Source organism: Lycium barbarum, chromosome 9, assembly GCF_019175385.1.
Source record: "Lycium barbarum isolate Lr01 chromosome 9, ASM1917538v2, whole genome shotgun sequence".
NCBI classification, from domain to species: Eukaryota; Viridiplantae; Streptophyta; class Magnoliopsida; order Solanales; family Solanaceae; genus Lycium; species Lycium barbarum.
The window spans coordinates 25,160,523-25,178,711 of NC_083345.1; the positions used below are offsets into that span (position 1 = coordinate 25,160,523).

At 33.4% G+C, this 18,189-nt stretch overlaps 1 long non-coding RNA gene across 1 annotated transcript; it reads right to left on the reverse strand.

Annotated features, from left to right (window-relative positions):
• Window positions 1-3,225: 3,225 nt before the first annotated feature.
• On the reverse strand, window positions 3,226-6,094 carry LOC132611148 (uncharacterized). Its single transcript, XR_009571483.1, has 3 exons — window positions 5,951-6,094; window positions 5,009-5,059; window positions 3,226-3,543 (listed from the first exon to the last, which is right to left on the reverse strand). It is a non-coding gene; the product is annotated as an uncharacterized LOC132611148 (long non-coding RNA).
• Between the last annotated feature and the right edge of the window lie 12,095 nt (window positions 6,095-18,189).

The following is an 18,189-nucleotide window of genomic DNA, read 5'->3' on the forward strand; positions in this document are numbered from 1 at the left end:
TTCATTTTCTTATACAACAAGCTTTTATTTGCGTACTTGAATATGTCCAAAATTTCATGGGGCTCGAGTCTACTTACATATGTTGAGTGGTTCAAATCATAACCCAAAAGTATGTGGTATTATATTGACGAAAGTTATTTTCTTCGATTGGTTTAACTTCTAATCCTTACACGTATCCGTACTATCATTCTAACCACTTATAAACATAGGATAGCCTCATTTTCTGCCACTTATGTCATCTAACTTTAACGCTTTCTAATGCACGAAAACACGGGATGTAACACCATGTAAAAGATTGACCACTTGAGATCTTTGCTAAAGCCAGCTGTAATCCATCAGATCACCTTAAGCCCATAATCAGAAATTAGTGTCAGTAGACCAAATTTTTATTATTTACTTCACTCCTCTTTTTTGGGGTAATTTTCAGTTATGTTATATATAGAAAAAGATTTTTATTCATGATTGATGTACGTAGTTCTGGTTTCTCAAATGTTATGTGATCTCATTGTTCCACTCAAACGAGATTGTTTGTTGTGCTTTCATTGTAATTTTTAAATCAGCAAATTGTAGCAAAAATAAGGCTCACGCGTGGGACTTAATTTTATGAGGCTTATGCGCCAAATATTCAATTATGTGCCTTAAACACGTCTAACGCTGAATGTTGGGGACTCGCCAAACAATTCCTATGTCAAATCACATGTCAAACTCCATAATTAGCACTGCCATTGACTCTCAAATTTCTTTAACAAATGAATGATTAGAGATTTATTCATCTATATGAATATGAAGATTGAGAGTAACTCAAAATAGCTAGCCATAAAATAGCACATTTGCTAATTGAGAATATCATGAGGGTGAATATCATGAAACATTTCTTAGAAAATAGATAGCAACAATTTAAATCTTCACTTGCTATTGATCTTCATGTCTTACTATTTTGTTTTCTTGAAAGCAATTTTGTATTTACTCGTGATGGAGTAATTTTTAAATTATAGTATTGGTGAATTTTATTGATTAATTACTTTTAGGGAGGTAAAATGTTTAGTTTGGATATTTTTAAGAAATTGTGATTTTTTAATTTTTTGAAATACGTTAGAGTTGATCTTAATCTCATGGTAACATTAACACTATTGAATTAATTGTTTATACTTGTAAAGACATGCTAGATATTTTGTTATAAATATGTGTGTTTGTGGTGAGAAATCTGAATATGCTTCAAGCCATATACCTTATTTGGATCACTTTCCAAAGAGAATTATTTGTCCCTTACAAATACTCTCCCAGGATAGAATGAAGCAAAGCCAAGAAACAATGAAAACAAGTCTCCGAACACACAAGATTTAATGCTGCAGTCACTAAACTTATGCAGTTTTTCTTAAGGAAGAATGTTGGTACTTGGAACATTTATTATGATGTAAATATTCCCTTCCTCTATTTATAGAAGATGTCTTTAACCCTTAAACCTGAAACGAGATAACCTTTAGGGAAGAGATGTATTGTTTCAGGAAGAGGTGTATTCTTTCAAAAAGAAAAACGCTTTTCCTTTTTGCAGAAAGAAAAATACTTTTTCTTTTTGCCTATTCCTTTTATTTTCTCTTGAAAATTCTAACAATCCCTTGCCATTTTCAAGTGAAAATAACAACCCACCACTTCCTTTAGAAATAAAGAGACACATGAATCCATGCATAAATAAAGTGTCTGACGATTGAACTTTACATTAGTGAAATACAATTTCTATTAAACTGAATAGTTAGGTAAGATAAGTCTTTTGAACCGACCACCATATTGTAAAATAAGATGTATCTCGCACATGAATTCTATTACATTATTCCTTCAAAATCAACACCATAAGGCCTTGTGTTCCAATCCTCTTGCGAATGCATAGAAACCAAACCCAAGATTCTTAATGCGACCCACTTTGCATCTACATAAGTAGACCCTTATTAATGTGCTCCTGCAACAGCACCCACCTATAGGTCTATTAAGAGTTTATAAACTCAATCTTCTTTTACCATTTTGCAAGACAATGCACTTACTTTGGGATGGTAATAACAAGTGCTATCAACCAATAAAGAATGCGATCACTCATTGAACTTGAGATTGGCCGTTATATCAATCGTCAAGTTGAGGCTTTACCCGTAATGGTCTTTCTTTATGGGTTTTAACCCCATCCCCCTTGATTTTCTCAACACCAAGTACCTTGCTAATCCCTTAGTTAATGGGTCGGCATGATTATTAAGTGAATGTACATTGTCAACCGTGACCACTCTTTCTTTAATTAATTGATTTATATAATAACTGTGTCTAAGACCAATATGCCTAGACTTTCCATTATATATATGACTGTACACTCGGGCGAAGGGTCTTCACTATCACAATGGATAGAAATCGGTGGCATGGGCTTAGGCCATAATGGAATATCAAAAAGCAAATTTCTCAACCATTCCCCTTCCTTAGAAGCGGATGACAAGGCTATAAATTCTACAGCCATAGTTGAATCTGTAAGACATGTTTGCTTCTTAGACCCCCAAGATCGCACTCCCACCAAAAAGGTATACCCATCTACTTGTTGAGGAATAATCATCTTGATCAGTAATCCAACTTGCATCTGAATACCTTTCTAGTATAGAGGGATCACCACTGTAATAGATGCCATAATCAAGCATTTTCTTGAGATACTTTAGTACTCTTCTTATAGCATGCCAATGATGCTCGCTCGGATTGCAAGTATATCTACTCAATTTACCCACTGCATATGCAATGTCGGGTCTCGTGCTAGTCATAGCGTACATCAAGCACCCGATCTGCTTAGCATACTCAAGTTGAGCAATTGTGTCACTACTCATTTTAGGATTGTGTGGGCACCTACCATTCCCACCTCGATAGGTGAACCCTCAACCAAAATAAAAATATTTCCAAGAAAAGAACGAAATTCATTTTCTATCTTAGTTCTTTTACTATCTTTGGTCGATGTCGTAGTAGAGTTCTAATCTTGATTTAGGTTGACCACACTTAGTTGATCATCTATTGTGATCAAATTACTATATAAGGATATCATTAGATATGTGTATTGAGAATTTATTTTTCTTCATTGGAAGTGATTCCCCGACTCCACGCCTCCTTTTTGTCCGCCTTCTTCTCGGTTTTGTCACGACCCAACCCCGTAGGCCGCGACTAGTGTCCGTGCTGGACACCCATACGTACCCAATAACCCAAATCAGCATATTAGCAGAATGTATCAATATAAAAGTCAGTTGGCGTTACTAGTTATCATAGATGAACAGATATAGCACGTGGAAGCCGATAAGGCTATCACAGATCATATCAACCCAAAACATATACAGAACCCACATGTATGTCTATAGACCTCTACAGAACACAACAGAATCATAAGACGGGACAGGGCCCCGTCATACCCCTGAATAGCGTACATATATACAATAGCAAAGGACTGTACCAAAATATAGGCTCCGGACAAAAGAGCGCCCCGAAATAGCAGAATATAGTCCTAAGCAGGCGGATCAACAAATCTGTCATCTGAACCTGCGCGGCATGAAAATGCAGCCCCCGAAGAAAGGGGGTCAGTACGGAAAATGTACTGAGTATGTAAAGCACGGAACGTAGTAAACAAAGTCATAACCGAAGCAGAAGGTACAGAAAATGAACGGAATATCCAGATTAGCAGAATGCTGATCATAAAGCATAAATAGTGCATGCAGAAAACATATGTCATATCTGGTCCCATTACGGAACAAAATCATGACCGGAACAGAACGTACAGAAAAATGAGTATAATATTCAGATTATCAGATGCATATTTCCAGAACATAAAGAGTGTATGCAGAAACATATGCCATATCATATCCGGCCCCCGCCAAGGGACTCGGTGAACAGAACGTGGTCGCCACCCCGACACTGGCGCCACAACACAGCATAACTCCAGAGTAGGGAATAACTCCGTAACATATCATATCATATCATATCATATCAGAATGTGCACATGTCGAACATATCAGATGGCCATATCATATCATATCATATCATATCATATCATATCATATCATATCATATCATATCATCATCTATCAGAATATGTGTACATGGCACAGCATACTCCACAACCCATGTACATGTATACCTGCCCCCTCACATCGAGGCGCGGCGAACAATGCAGTGAAATACGCGTGAAAACATATCCTGGCCCGGGCTCAGTGAAGGAAACGTTGAGGCATCCACGAATGGAGTAGTGAGAAACTAATGCAAAATAAAATATAGCACATTTACGGAGACTCAGTAGCATAATTCAGATGACAAACCATATGACAGAAGCGGAGCAGTAATCATAGTGTATGCATTTCGGATATCCCAATAGCATATGTCAAAATAAGCTTTTTGTAATCATTTTCATGTTTCAAAATACATTATGGGGCTTATCAAAATAATTCAAACGAATGTCATATATTTCCAGAGACTCAATAAGACCTATCGGATGACAAATCGAAATAATGAAATCGGACAAAATCATAGTGAGTGTATTTCGGATGTCATAATGGATTACGGAGAAATAACCTTTCTACGATCGTTTCCATGTTCCAAAATAGTTTATAAGACTTAAGGGAGCATTTAAAACAATTTTTATTTAGTAGTTAGAAGAGTAGTTAAAATATTTCCTTTAGAACCGCTCGAAGACAAATCATAGATACAAAAGGGTAAAATCGGAAATAGGGGTCCACCTCGGGACAACCGAAGCGAAGGGCTCGAATTACATATATTATGCCTATGGAATCACCTATAGAGGTCCTAGGGACATTCCATAACTTTCTAGACAATTTGTAAAAGTTTACATAATTCTTTCAACCAAAATATCCTTAAAGGATTCAATTCCATTGAATGATAAAGGGGCATTTTTGAACGCGGATTCCGATGAATAGAACGCTTCCCGAGATTCAAATCCGATCCTAGTACACCTAGGACATGCCAAAAGAAGAATAGGGGTAGCTTTACATACCTTATTCGCTCTTTTCGCCTTCCCAAATTCAATTCCCGTTTCGTCCAAAATCTACAATTGGTCACAATTACCAAATATCAATTTCAAGTCTTAAGAGTTCAATCTTAATTCATACTTGTCTACAGAAATTTGGGCAGCATCTCCCCTATACATATAGCATCCCCGAGAATTTAACTCGGCCAAAACAATCAACAACAACCCAACAACAACACCAACAACAACAACAATGACTACAAAACACAATATAACACAACTAGTCTTCTTTCCAACATAATGCAATAGCTTCCATTCCGATTTCACATCTTCAAATCAATACCAACATTCTCATATTCATTACTAACCAAAATCATTACCATATAATTCGGAAGCATTTCATATCATTTCTACAATATATTCACAAGATATACAAAATATACAAACTTTCCACCAAAGCCATAATTCCTCCAAAACTTCTAATCTTTAACATACTTATTCATAACATGTTTCCATCTTCTAATTTCATCAACAATCATCACAATTTGCACCTTAACAACTACATTTCCATAATATCATAAAATCATACTAAAATGACATAATCTTCTACATTCCATTTCAATGCCAACTTAAACCATTTTGCCTTCATTTACATTGCAAAGATCACAACTAACATATTAAACAACATTAATTCATTCCCATTTCAATTTCCATACACCACACGGCCAACACCTATATTTCCAACTTCAACCAAATTCATTCAACTTTCATTTCCAATATAAATTTCACCATAACCCCAACTAGAATACAACATAAAATTCAACTCATCTTATTTATACAACATTACATACACATGCACACATGCAAACCCACCTTGTAAACTTCCATATTTCCATAAATTCTACTCATTTCTACATACTACAACATAAACCAACCTTCATAACATAATAAAAAGGGATTAATTCTTACCTTTTTCTACAATCTTCTTCACTTGACCAAGTTGTCAACTTGAAGAAACAAGTGCTCTTTCTTCCAAAATAATTTCACCAAGTTGTAAAGTACCCTTGAATTAGTGGAAATACCACAAGAAAATAATTTTTGGAGAAAGATTTCAAAGGGGCAAAAATTCAAGCTATGGCCGAATGGCCTTATATTTGTGCTCTTCTTTGTGTTGTTCTTGGTTTCTAATTTTCTCTTGAAGTTTCTAGGGGTTTTGACCCCTTATATTAATTTGACACATGGAAAAATTTATTAATTGGTGGACTTGGGCCTATACTTGGCCGGCCATCCCTTCTCAATTGGGCCTAAATTTTCTCTTTTTTTTTTTGGGCCAACCCGGTTGGTCCCGAGTTGGGCCTAGCCCACTGACCTTTCGACCTTAAAACGTCCATATCTCCTTGTACCGACGTCACCTGGTAACCCACGACCTATGGTTGGAAAGATAACTCAATTATCTACAACTTCTATTTCTTGGTATTTTTCCAAATTCCAAACTTATAATACCGTTTTTGCCCCTAAAAGTCAGGTCACCCGAAAACGTTTTCTTAAAAATATTCGTTTGGAGGACTTCCACTTTTATTTGGCCCAAGGGTCCTTCTTGAGTTGTGTTTAACTTCACATATGTGATTTATATAATTTGTCACATGTCCCAAAAAAATATCTTGACGTGTGGGCCCCACCTCAACTTACAATTAATCCGACGTTAAAAAATACGGGATATAACAGGTTTGCCTGATTCAATATTTGGAGGAGGTATTTATCTCTCTATAATCTCTAGAGGAACTTCTCAAGATTCTTCATAAGGCACATGATGAATTTCCTCTTGGTATGTAATTATTTATACAACATCTCTAGCAGTTGTTGCAACATTTAATATACAAGTTGCAACAACTACATAAATGTTGCAAGTGTTGCAGCAACTACAATAGTTGGGGCAACTTCTTTATTAGTTGTTGTAATAAATGCAGAAACTCTTATACAACAACTCTAGCACTTGTTGCAACTACTGTAACTGTTACTGTAAATTGTTGGGAAAACAGCAACTATACACAGATGAACAATTGTCACAAAACAACATTGTTTTGCTTACCAAATGATTGGAAATCACCTATAAAGTAATGTCCAATGCTACAAAATGAAATTCAATCCAGAAATTTTGTAAATCGGGTAGATTCTTTTTTTTTTTAATTTTTTTTTCCTAAATGAAGAAGACGCAAGGGACAATGAAATGATGAAGAAGAAGAGGAGGAGAAGGAGGAGGAGGAAGAGAACATGACTGAAGAAGTTGCGGTCCAAAGAAGAAGACGTCATTGGCACCTTTTTTTTTTGAACCCCTTTTAGGTAATTTAGGGTTTTATATAAGTTGGGTCCAAGTGTAAATAAAAAAAAACCTGAGGGCAAATATGAAAATAGGTCAAACCTCATTAATCACTAACTCAAAATTTTTTCACCCCTACTCAATAAAAATAACTTGAGTTGCTCCCACTTAAATTTGAAATTTTTTGTCACTCTTAATTAATTGTCCCAAGTCTCTTGGCTATATACCATAACTCCACAAGGTACAGTGCGAATGGTCATCAAGCACGATGTCAACCTATCAGATTATTAGAAGCACTTTCAAGTCAATCAAATTATTCATGCATAGTTTGGTCGAAAAATAATGAGTTTAGTTGAACCGTAGAACCTGTTCTAATTAGGGCCGACTCTAGCCATAGGCCAGTAAGGCATATGTCTTAGGCACCCAATTTTTGAGGGCCTCGAATTTGGTATAAACTTACTCACATCGGATATTTACACTAAACTAATATATGCCTGTCATGGTTTAGTGATTTAATCACTACCAAAAAATGGATAGTTTGCGGATGTCGAAAGTTGCAATTAGCGGAGGTTTTAGCCTCTTGTAGCAACTAGTAGTGGCTAAAACCTCTGATTGCAACTTTCAACCTCCGCAAATTACTCTTTTTTTTTTGTATTGAATGAAGTAAAAGTGCATGATAATTAACCATGATTAAGTAAAACAACTCCACATCCAAACACATGACATGCATGTATTGATTTGGTTTAAACACCTGATGTGGGTAAGTTTTTTACCCCCAAATTCAAGTTCAAATTATGTATTAATTTTTTCTTAAAGAAATTGTTTATTTATGATAAAAAGTAAAACATCTATTGATAAATTTATACTTTTATATTCTCCTTAACCTTTTTCGAATAGAAGAAATCAAGAAAATATTTGTTTTGCCTACTTACATTCTGTCTGCCAACACTCACATTATTTTATTATCTCAACTCCTTTTGGCTTATCTTTAAGTTAGAGTAACACTCTGTAAAAAATAAGAGTCAAAAATCGTAAAGTGTTGAACAAAGTGATTGAATTACAAATTCTGTTTTTGTTTCTTCTTAAGTTTACAAGGATTGCAACAAGCATATTAAGTTTGGTATACCAAGTTATCAACTTCTTAAATCAGATCTATCGTTCTAACTCTAATAGTTTTATCTACAATTTGTCTATTGCTTATAGATATGTTAACAATTCCAGTAATGATCGTCTTAGTGGAAAAATATTTTTAAACATGGAAATCGATAAAATCTTACTTTAAATAACAATTGAAAAATAAAATTATTCAAAGAAATTGATTATAAAAAATTATTAAGTAATAATTTTTCATCTAATAAAGTAAAAAAAAAAAAATTCATATAAAATATATGAAGTTTGTTTAGATTTTAGACCTCTAATTAAAGTTTGCTTTACCCCTTCAATTCTGTTGAGCTGCCCCTGATTCTATATATATATATATTTTACAAACTTGTTTCTGATATTCTATACTAGTTGTAAGTCTTTCTATATCTTCTCTTATACCGTGTAATTCTCAGGTTATAGCAGAGATTGTTTCTTCGTTAATTTGACTTTGTAAGTGTCTATTTTGTATTAGTGATGATAATGTTTCTGAATTTATTATCTCTAAACACGCACTTAAGGCTTTTTCTACTTGTCGATATTCTTATATTTTCTTTATATCTCTATATAAATACCAATGATTAATAGCTATTTGTCTAACAAAGGGTAGTGTTCTCATACAAAGATCCTAACGGGATTTTTATTTTACAAACTAAGCAAAAGAAAACATTCGAAAAATTAGAACAAAACCTAGATTACTTAAAAACACAAGAATTAGAACTAGAAAAGAAAATCCAGATTCTAGTTAATAAATTTAATTTAGAAAAATTACCTACAAAAACGGAAATAGAAAAGTTAGTTAAAATTATTACAGAAAAATCAAAAGAAATAGAACTAAAAACAACCCACATAGTCTCTAAAATAACGCAACAAGTAGAAGTTTTAACTAGTGACATTAGAGAATTAAAAAAGACAGTAGCAGAACTAAAAGAAATCACTCTTTCATGAGTAGACCAGCATTAGCTCAAGCGTCTTTTCTATTATGCGAAATTCATAAATTATCCACTAAGCATATTTGTTGTCTGTCTATTACGTATTCTGGTAATACTTTAAAAGTCCAATTTGATGGCTGGAAAGCTACTAAGTTATTGGCTCCGAATTGTATTCTTTCCATAGTATTTCTTTCTAATAAAGATGTAGGTCTAAAATGAAGGTTACCGAATACTGTCTGTCTGTATGTGTCTTGGGTTGAGGCTATGCCTTTCCCCTTGTCTGCTGTCTGAGAACTGGAAGGTCTCATGCTGTCCAAATAAAAAATTAGTTAGCAGTAATCTTTAATCTACTTAATTGGTCTGCTAAATTATTATCTTTTCCTTTTATATATATTCAAATTTTAAATTATAAATTGAAATGGTATCTAAAAAATTTAGCCATCATCTTCTACTGCTATTTTTATCATTTATCTTTTGATAGAATTTAACTATAGCTTCGCAGTCCGTTCTAACTAGTATTTCTGGTTTATTTAGGATATATAGTCTAAAACTATTTAATCCATATATTACAGCTAAAATTTCTGCATCTATACTATTCATATTTCCTTTTTCTTTATACTTACCACTTTGATAAGCACATATCTTTTCTTCATTTTTATTACTATATTTATTAGGTTTTGCTTTTAGTACTGCTCCCCATCCTTCAAAACTACCGTCTGTCTCTATAATTAGATAGTCTGTTTCTAGAGGCATATTTAAATCGAGAATGTTTTTTACTAGCGAAATAGTAAGAGGAAAAGCGAGAATGGTAATAAACTATAAAAGACTTAATGATAATACTAGAACAGATGGATATAAGTTACCAGACAAAACAGAATTAATAAATAGAATACAAGGGAAGAAAATATTTATTAAATTTGATTGTAAATCAGGATATTGGCAGGTACGAATGCATGAAGAAAGTATAGAATGGACTGCATTCACCTGTCCTGAAGGACATTTCGAATGGTTAGTAATGCCATTTGGATTAAAGACAGCTCCACCATTTTTTCAAAGAAAAATGGACAGTATATTTGGAGAATACAAAAGGTTTGTATTAGTATATGTAGATGATATATTAGTATTTAGTAGAGATATTAAAGAACATTTAGGACACCTCCAAACAGTATTTAGACTATTTGTAGAAAATGAAATAATAATTAGTAAGAAAAAAATGGAATTATGTAAAAATTATATAAACTTTTTAGGAGTAGTACTAGGAGAGGGTAAAATAAAATTACAACCTCATATAGCAAAAAAAAAAAAGCTTTAGAAATGCCAGATAAGTTAGACAATGTTAAGGAATTACAATTTTTTTTAGGAATAGTCAATTATGTTAGAAATTTTATAAGTGACTTAGGAAAAATAGCAGGACCATTGTATTCAAAGACTGGATCTAATGGTCAAATTCACTTTAATACTGAAGACATTAAATTAGTACAAAAAATAAAAGAAAAAATTAAAAAACATTCTCGATTTAAATATGCCTCTAGAAACAGACTATCTAATTATAGAGATAGACGGTAGTTTTGAAGGATGGGGACCAGTACTAAAATCAAAACCTAATAAATATAGTAATAAAAATGAAGAAAAGATATGTGCTTATCAAAGTGGTAAATATAAAGAAAAAAGAAATATGAGTAGTATAGATGCGAAAATTTTAGCTGTAATATATGGATTAAATAGTTTTAGAATATATATCCTAAATAAACCAGAAATACTAGTTAGAACAGACTGCGAAGCTATAGTTAAATTCTATCAAAAGATAAATGATAAAAATAACAGTAGAAGACGATGGCTAAATTTTTTAGATACCATTTCAATTTATAATTTAAAATTTGAACATATAAAAGGAAAAGATAATAATTTAGCAGACCAATTAAGTAGATTAAAGATTACTGCTAACTAATTTTTTATTTGGACAACATGAGACCTTCCAGTTCTCAAATAGCAGACAAGGGGAAAGGCATAGTCTCAACCCAAGACACATACAGACAGACAGTATTAGGTAACCTTCATTTTAGACCTACATCTTTATTAGAAAGAAATACTATGGAAAGAATACAATTCGGAGTCAATAATTTAGTAGCTTTCCAGCCATCAAATTGGACTTTTAAAGTATTACCAAAATACGTAATAGACAGATAACAAAGATGCTTAGTTGATAATTTATGGATTTCGCATAATAGAAAAGACGCTAAACATTTTGTAGCTACTATAAATTCTCTTTGTCAGTATTTTACAGACCGAAATTTAGACAAAAAATTTAAATTTTATGTTGTAGTTCATGGTAAAACTAATGGTATTTTTCAAACTTGGATAGAAGTTGTAGACTTTATTAAAGACATAAGAAAACCTCTTTTTAAAGGATTTAATGATTTCACTGAAGCATTAGACTATGCTAAAGGAGTATTGGGTCCAAACTACTATATTTCTCCAGCTCTCAGACAAAACCCAGACAAAATCCCTCAGTACAATGTACAAAAAGACACAGACAAGATAATTTTTTGTGATCACTGATCTACTATGACTGACGTGGTCAAAAGATTAAACCAGCAGAAAGAGACATTGGTTCAAGAAAAAATGAAACTCTTGGATCAAGTGAAGACATTAGAACAAAGACTATAAGCGGTCAAGTTCGAATTGATGCAATCTCAGAGTTCTCTATCTCAGACAAAAATGGATGAGACGGGTGTGCATTCCCCAATGAATGCAATTAGACCCACTGTATCGGGTAAGGGTACAGCTAGTCCGGTTCAAACGGGAAAACAATCCTACTCGGTACTCCCTCACCCCTTGATTCTTCTTATCATGTAGGTGTATTTCTTATTTTTTGCCTATTCTCCGAATTTTTATAATTTTCGTTTTTTTTAATCTGTTCAGTTATGAATCTTTATTACACTGTTCATCTCGTTCCCTTAATCTTGGTTCTTAATATCCGTCTTCTTTAACCATACCCCAGTTACCATGGCCAACATCGTCCTTTATCATTTGGACATTAAAACGGTCTTTCAAACACGTAGGAATTTACAGGTTAATTCATCGAGTCCATTAAAAGATTAAGAGAATAACCATATACTAAGAGTAATGGATTCATAACAGTAGGTAAGTAATTACTCAAACATTATCAACATAATATTTTAATTAAACATAAAATAATTTACATAGTAGAGAGATTAGTACAGAAAACATAGATAAAACATACATGACTTGAAGATGGAGAGAGGTTTCCCTTTCGGGAAACCCGAAAACTACTTCACACTAAGAGAAAATTACTGGAAAGCTTTAAAACTTATTTTACAGGGAAGTTATATTACAAAGGATTTTACTGGGAAAAGGAGTTGGGGCATTTGTGAAAGGGAAGAGGAATATGAAAAAGTTGGTTGAGAGAGGCGTCAGATGGTTTTTCTTTTCTTGCTAGCTTTTTTCTCGATTGATGATCGATTATTTGTTCTTCTACAAATGCAGCTATTTATAGGAGTCTGGCGGACTTGAGCTGCGGACTTCAAATTTGTGAAGAATCTTTTTTGAGTTCTTTGGGCTCCATCATCACGTGAAACTTTTCAAAAGATGCTTTATAATTTTGTCTGTTTGCTGAGCTGTCCCATTTCTTGATAAAACTACTACTTTATTAAAGTTACTTTAATAAAGTCTAGTCTTCTTTTTCTGAAGTGTCACTATCATCTTTTTATCCAAAGTATCTTTTCTGAAAGATCACAAAAGTCTTGATACAAAGTCACGGAAGTCTTCTATCATTGTCTCATCTTCCTTTACCTTTCTGAGAAATGATGCCAAATGTCATTGTCTCTTCTTTTAATGCCTTTGTCTTCCTTTCTTTATGTTTCACTGAACCATGTCACTAAAATGTCTCTTTCAATTCTTTTTCCTTTCATCTACCTTTCTTGAAATGTCTTCCACCTTACTTTTTTATTTTGTCTTTTTGCTGGCTAATGTCTTCAATCCTTGTCTTTCAATTAGGCTTTATTATTTCCTCCATTAATTGATCTAAGTGTCTAAATTGTGTAGAGCAATTGAATCAAAGTTCATGCCTGAGTCTACATCATTTGGATCTTGCGAGTCTTGAAAATTAATATCATCTCCTTCAAAATCTGAATTATGGACCGGTGACATCCCTTGTCTTGGAGATAATTCCGGACTAGGATCTTTGACTATATATTTATCTTGTTCTTTTGTCTGAATTTTTTTTTCTAGTGTCTCTTTTACTATATTTTCTATTTTTTCATTTTTCTTCTTTTTTGCAAGTATGCTTTTCTTCGTAGAAGTCACTCCTTGCGTAAGTGTCTTTGGTAGTCTCCGTTTGGTTTGGAGAGATGAACATCCCTCATCTTCACTTTTTGGCAAAGTGACAGTCATCAACGAATTTGATAAGTCTTTACCGGCTACCGTTTGAATCGGACTAGCTGTATCCTTACCCGATACAGTGGGTCTAATTGCATTCATTGGGGAATGCACACCCGTCTCATCCATTTTTGTCTGAGATGGAGAGCTCTGAGATTGCATCAATTCGAACTTGACCGCTTGTAGTCTTTGTTCTAATGTCTTCACTTGATCCACGAGTTTCATTTTTTCTTGAACCAATGTCTCTTTCTGCTAGTTTAATCTTTTGACCACGTCAGTCATAGTAGAGCAGTGATCACAAAAAATTATCTTATCTGTGTCTTTTTGTACATTGTACTGAGGGATTTTGTTTAGGTTTTGTCTGAGAGCTGGAGAAATATAGTAGTTTGGACCCAATACTCCTCTAGCATAGTCTAATGCTTCAGTGAAATCATTAAATCGTTTAAAAATAGGTTTTATTATGTCTTTAATAGAGTCTACAACTTCTATCCAAGTTTGAAAAATACCATTAATTTTACCGTGAACTACAACATAAAATTTAAATTTTTTGTCTAAATTTCGATCTGTAAAGTACCGACAAAGAGAATTTATAGTAGCTACAAAATGTTTAGCGTCTTTTCTATTATGCGAAATCCATAAATTATCCACTAAGTATCTTTGTTGTCTGTCTATTACGTATTCTGGTAATACTTTAAAAGTCCAATTTGATGGCTGGAAAGCTACTAAGTTATTGGCTCCGAATTGTATTCTTTCCATAGTATTTCTTTCTAATAAAAATGTAGGTCTAAAATGAAGTTCTTTGAGGTCTTTCTAGATTTTATGTATCCTAGTAATTTATATTCTAATCCTGATACATAAAATCTAGATTAGAATATAAATTTCTAAGATACATAAAATCTAGAAAGACCTCAAAGAACTTCATTTTAGACCTACATCTTTATTAGAAAGAAATACTATGGAAAGAATACAATTCGGAGTCAATAATTTAGTAGCTTTCCAGCCATCAAATTGGACTTTTAAAGTATTACCAAAATACGTAATAGACAGATAACAAAGATGCTTAGTTGATAATTTATGGATTTCGCATAATAGAAAAGACGCTAAACGTTTTGTAGCTACTATAAATTCTCTTTGTCAGTATTTTACAGACCGAAATTTAGACAAAAAATTTAAATTTTATGTTGTAGTTCACGGTAAAACTAATGGTATTTTTCAAACTTGGATAGAAGTTGTAGACTTTATTAAAGACATAAGAAAACCTCTTTTTAAAGGATTTAATGATTTCACTGAAGCATTAGACTATGCTAAAGGAGTATTGGGTCCAAACTACTATATTTCTCCAGCTCTCAGACAAAACCCAGACAAAATCCCTCAGTACAATGTACAAAAAGACACAGACAAGATAATTTTTTGTGATCACTGATCTACTATGACTGACGTGGTCAAAAGATTAAACCAGCAGAAAGAGACATTGGTTCAAGAAAAAATGAAACTCTTGGATCAAGTGAAGACATTAGAACAAAGACTATAAGCGGTCAAGTTCGAATTGATGCAATCTCAGAGTTCTCTATCTCAGACAAAAATGGATGAGACGGGTGTGCATTCCCCAATGAATGCAATTAGACCCACTGTATCGGGTAAGGGTACAGCTAGTCCGGTTCAAACGGTAGACGATAAAGACTTATCAAATCCGTTAATGGCTGTCACTTTGCCAAAAAGTGAAGATGAGGGATGTTCATCTCTCCAAACCAGATGGAGACTACCAAAGACACTTACGCAAGGAGTGACTTCTACAAAGAAAAACACTCTTGCAAAAAAGAAGAAAAATGAAAAAATAGAAAATATAGTAAAAGAGACACTAGAAAAAAAAATTCAGACAAAAGAATAAGATAAATATATAGTCAAAGATCCTAGTCCGGAATTATCTCCAAGACAAGGGATGTCACCGGTCCATAATTCAGATTTTGAAGGAGATAATATTAATTTTTAAGACAGTGCATTTCAAGACTCGCAAGATCCAAATGATGTAGACTCAGGCATGAGTTTTGATTCAATTGCTCTACACAATTTAGACACTTAGATTAGTTAATGGAGGAAATAATAAAGCCTAATTGAAAGACGAGGATTGAAGACATTAGCTAGTAAAAAGACAAAATAAAAAAGTAAGGTGGAAGACATTTCAAGAAAGGTAGATGAAAGGAAAAAGAATTGAAAGAGACATTTTAGTGACATGGTTGAGTGAAAAAAAAATAAAAGGAAGACAAAAGCATTAAAAGAAGAGACAATGACTTTGCCAAAAAGTGAAGATGAGGGATGTTCATCTCTCCAAACCAAACGGAGACTACCAAAGACACTTACGCAAGGAGTGACTTCTACGAAGAAAAGCATACTTGCAAAAAAGAAGAAAAATGAAAAAATAGAAAATATAGTAAAAGAGACACTAGAAAAAAAAATTCAGACAAAAGAACAAGATAAATATATAGTCAAAGATCCTAGTCCGGAATTATCTCCAAGACAAGGGATGTCACCGGTCCATAATTCAGATTTTGAAGGAGATGATATTAATTTTCAAGACTCGCAAGATCCAAATGATGTAGACTCAGGCATGAACTTTGATTCAATTGCTCTACACAATTTAGACACTTAGATCAATTAATGGAGGAAATAATAAAGCCTAATTGAAAGACAAGGATTGAAGACATTAGCCAGCAAAAAGACAAAATAAAAAAGTAAGGTGGAAGACATTTCAAGAAAGGTAGATGAAAGGAAAAAGAATTGAAAGAGACATTTTAGTGACATGGTTCAGTGAAACATAAAGAAAGGAAGACAAAGGCATTAAAAGAAGAGACAATGACATTTGACATCATTTCTCAGAAAGGTAAAGGAAGATGAGACAATGATAGAAGACTTCCGTGACTTTGTATCAAGACTTTTGTGATCTTTCAGAAAAGATACTTTGGATAAAAAGATGATAGTGACACTTCAGAAAAAGAAGACTAGACTTTATTAAAGTAACTTTAATAAAGTAGTAGTTTTATCAAGAAATGGGACAGCTCAGCAAACAGACAAAATTATAAAGCATCTTTTGAAAAGTTTCACGTGATGATGGAGCCCAAAGAACTCAAAAAAGATTCTTCACAAATTTGAAGTCCGCAGCTCAAGTCCGCCAGACTCCTATAAATAGCTGCATTTGTAGAAGAACAAATAATCGATCATCAATCGAGAAAAAAGCTAGCATGAAAAGAAAAACCATCTGACGCCTCTCTCAACCAACTTTTTCATATTCCTCTTCCCTTTCACAAATGCCCCAACTCCTTTTCCCAGTAAAATCCTTTGTAATATAACTTCCCTGTAAAATAAGTTTTAAAGCTTTCCAGTAATTTTCTCTTAGTGTGAAGTAGTTTTCGGGTTTCCCGAAAGGGAAACCTCTCTCCATCTTCAAGTCATGTATGTTTTATCTATGTTTTCTGTACTAATCTCTCTACTATGTAAATTATTTTATGTTTAATTAAAATATTATGTTGATAATGTTTGAGTAATTACTTACCTACTGTTATGAATCCATTACTCTTAGTATATGGTTATTCTCTTAATCTTTTAATGGACTCGATGAATTAACCTGTAAATTCCTACGTGTTTGAAAGACCGTTTTAATGTCCAAATGATAAAGTACTGGATTCAACTGAAGAACACGGGAAGTTGGGAACTGAGAAGAGACTACAATGGCTTACCAACAAAGGCTGATCAAGTATACATACTGAAGAAGCGGAGTGTAACTGCAATTGAATTCATCAAGATGAAAAATAATGCACAGAAAAATAACAGAGCAGAGCAAATTGCTTTGTCACGTATTGGACAGACTTCAGCAGAGGTAATTTATCTGATTGCACTCTTCATAATTTGGTCATATTTCTTAATTTCTGTCATTCATAAGTCATATGTTTTAAGTCAAGTGTCAACGAATGTGTGTTTTTCAAGAGGATTTTCATGCACAATTGTTTCATTTATTGTTGGGGAATTTCTTTTGTACCTTTGACAAGTCAATAAGTTAGGTTATTTAATCTTACAGTGTAGTTTTAGAGGGAGGGGACCATTTAGATGTAAACTAGTAAATGATAGAGCCAGTTTTTATTTAGCGAACTTAAAATTTCAAGATAATGTGCAATTTTATTCTAGTCGTGAACTATGGTGAGAAGGTTAAAGTTATCTTGTTATTATGAATTATGAATTGCTCTTTTGTTGAGAATATTAGGGTGTTTTTGTAATGCCTAAATCTGTTAAGTGTTAACGTTGAGACAAATGTTAACTTAGCTGCAGGAAAGACCAATCGCAGAGAGAAATTCAAAGAGATTCCGCCTCCGGGCGGGGGTTTCCCGCGGGGCTATTACACGTATTCCCCCGGGGAAGCTACAAGCATAAAC